Source organism: Nymphaea colorata, chromosome 5 (genome assembly GCF_008831285.2).
Source record: "Nymphaea colorata isolate Beijing-Zhang1983 chromosome 5, ASM883128v2, whole genome shotgun sequence".
NCBI lineage: Eukaryota > Viridiplantae > Streptophyta > Magnoliopsida > Nymphaeales > Nymphaeaceae > Nymphaea > Nymphaea colorata.
In genome coordinates this window covers 21,135,393-21,138,711 of record NC_045142.1, presented here as the reverse complement: position 1 = coordinate 21,138,711, position 3,319 = coordinate 21,135,393, and the positions used below count along the sequence as shown (strand labels likewise).

At 41.9% G+C, this 3,319-nt stretch overlaps 1 pseudogene; it reads left to right on the top strand.

Moving 5' to 3' along the window:
- Nucleotides 1-905: 905 nt before the first annotated feature.
- LOC116255245 (chaperone protein dnaJ 49-like) lies at nt 906-3,095 on the top strand (annotated as a pseudogene).
- Nucleotides 3,096-3,319: the final 224 nt, after the last annotated feature.

The following is a 3,319-nucleotide window of genomic DNA, read 5'->3' as shown; positions in this document are numbered from 1 at the left end:
CAACTCAATGGATCATGAGTCAGGCAAAACGAAGCAGCAGGAGGATGACAAAGCCGGAGCATGTGCAACAAAAGGAGGCGGAGGTCGTGTTTTGCAAGAAGCCTCACCTAACCGGTTAAATGACTTTGCTCATTTTTCCTGAGCTCCCAATGCCTGAGATATTGCACGAGATGCTTGTCTGAATCTGGTGGAGCTCCTTCATTTTCGCTGGCCATGACCTGCCCTCTATTTGCCAGGAGTAGCTTTTTGGTGCACTACTATATTTTGTTTGCATGGTTTGCAGGTAGGTTTTTATGCATGTTATACAGTTTTAGAGTCCTATGCTTGTTGATTTTTATGAAGATCATGATGCCATGCTTGTTTGAATCTGGTGGAGCTTCATTTTCGCTGGCCATGACCAGCTCCTGCCCTCTATTTGCCAGGAGTAGCTTTTTAATATTTTGTCTGACTTCAAAGCACTTTCATGCCCACCCTCTTCCAGGATTTGTTGAATTTGGCTAGTTATCATCATCGAACTAAGGCTTGATTTAAACTGAGAGTCAAGTTCACGGGGGTTTGTCTGATTGGGGCTTCATTGGACTCACAGATCGGAATTTTGATCAGTTTTGGAGTTTTAGATTGTCCCCGAGTTCTGTTTTCTGGAAATTGATTTCATTTTATTGAATTTTGTTGGTTACTTTTCCTGGGTATCCCCAATTTTTCATGGGCTTCATTGTTTCTGTTCGTACCATTGGTGACCTTCTTTACTTAGAGGAACATGGTGGTTAGATGTGTCCAGTGAATTTTTGTGTTCTTTTCTGATCTTGGTAGCAAAATTAGGGGGTTAATTTTGTATAGTCGGTGTAGAAATCGATACCAATAGGGGCGTGAAGGATTTGGTGTGAGGTACTCGGATGGTTTCATCCATGGATGGTAATAAGGATGAGGCATTGAGATGCGTCAGTATCGCGAAAGAGGCATTCGCTTCTGGTGTTGAATCATGAGTGCTGAAGTTCATTCGAATTGCGCGGCGCGTCGATGGTAATTTGCAGGTCGATGATCTTCTGGCTGCTTGTGAGAGAATGAATCGTGATTCTGAAGTTTCTAAGGAAGAAATATGTCAGGAGAAACGAGACTATGAATGAGAGGGGAATTCGAATCGGCAAGAAAAGAAGGCACGTGCGGGTTCTTCGAATGGTAGATGTGATTTCACCGAGAACATGCTGCATTGATTTGGCAAGTCACGAGGAGCAAGGATTACTATGAAATTCTTGGCCTTGAGAAGACCTGCTCTGTGGAGGAAGTCAAGAAAGCCTACTGGACATTGTCCCTTAAAGTTCATCCAGATAAGAATAAGGCCCCCGGTGCCGACGGGGCATTCAAGATAGTATTGAAAGCTTTCAAGTGCTTCAGTGACAGTGAATTGCGGAGGCAGTACGAACCAAACAGGTCTGGTTGAAGATTTTCAGTTTAACCAGAAACACCATATTAGGAGGAGAAGAAGAAGAGCCAGGAACGACTTCTTTGATGAGGATTTTGACCCAGACGAGGTCTTCTATTTGTTCTTTTTCGGTTCACAGGAAGAAGTCTTCCACAATGCGCACATTTACAGAGCCAGGCACAGGGCTAGGGAAAAAGAGGATTTTTTGCACTACTATATTTTGTCTGACTTCAATCACTCAACACTAAGGTCAGGCTGTTTCTATTGTTATGGAGTCACTTGAAAGCGAGTATTGAAATTCAGACTCCTGTTGTCAACCAATCGATGAACAAAACAAGATCAATCTGTCTGAAGTGTCTTTTGACAGAAGAATGTTACCTTCTTCAGGTGGGACTACGTTGAGGCTTCATTGAATAGAAAAGAGTCGACCAAATTTTTCACGATCCGTATCAGGAAGTTTGTAATCGTAGTCCATCAACCACGATATTTCAATGACATCAGAAGATCGCTAATGGGTGGGTGGTCTGATATTTATTCGCTACCAGGGGCAACCACATTTCAACTCCTTTGTCTCAAAATACGTGGACCATTCCCTCCTTTTGAGTCTTCTTTGAAAACTCCCAACATCCACTATTGGCGATCATGCTCTCAATGTCCCCTCCTAACCTGATCCATTCAGTCTTCCTCGTGCATTCCAAAAGAGGAATGCTTCATCCACTTCACTGGTTTGTGAGCAGCAGAGTATTCATCAAAGGAAGTATAGCATTGCATTAGTTTAGATAAAACTTTATTCATCAAAGGAAGTGTAGCATTGCATTAGTTTAGATAAAACTTTATTCATCAAAGGAAGTGTAGCACTGCATTAGTTTAGATAAACTTTATGGTTTCACACATCATGCATAGCATATTTAGCTTAAATCTTTATATTTTTTTATTATTGTGGAGAATTTCGATTTATGACTGTTGTTTTTATTGAAAAAGGGTGACCTCTCTCTTTGACTGTGATAGATGTCATGATAAGTGGGAAACTGGGACAGAAACATGACATCTTATTTGGAGAGGGTAAGAAATTCTATGTTCCCTTGATAATAAAGGAAAGGCTAAGATAATTCTCTCCCTGAACTGTGATTCTAAAAGAGCCCTAGTTTTTTATCATGCTGGGTGTAAAGAAAAGCTCACAAACTAAAATAAGAGCGTGTTCTGTTTCCATCAAAGCCACCAAGGAAGTTTGAGTTTTTTTTATTCTAGCCCTTTTCTTGTCTTGATCATCTGTAGCAAAATTAGGAGCACACATGCAAGATATCAAATGAGGTTTTCCTAGAGAAAAAAAAAATGACGCAGCTTCTTCCACAATTGCCATGGAAGAAGACGCCCCGATCCAACACCGAAAGTGGAGAGAGCTTTGTATAAAGCCATCATCTGTTCAGAGCAAGTACGGCTGGTTGTCAATTTCTGCTAGATGTTCTTCAACAAAGGATAAAATATTGGCTCTTCTAAGTATAAAACCTGATGCAGTTCTGTGCAAAGCTGGTGTCCTGAGCTCCCTATGCCTGAGATATTGCATGGTTTGCAGGTAGGCTTTCATGCATGTTATACAGTTCAGAGTCATGTGCTTGTTGATTTCTATGGAGATTATGGCCTGGCAGCACTCTGCAGGTTGACTGGCTTGTCGTGACAGGTACTCCATAGTCTAGACTGGCTCTAGCAGCTCTCATCATGACACCTCCAATCATCCACATAACCCAGGTATGAATTCACCCTTGCATTGACCTCCCAAAATGGAGTTTTACCTCTCGGCATAGCAGAGTTTAGTTGTGGGGGTCGTTTCATAGAACCGGGTTGGGGAGGCATCTCGGTTTGAAGAACCAAGTTGGAGTGACGTATCATCTTCAAGAACCG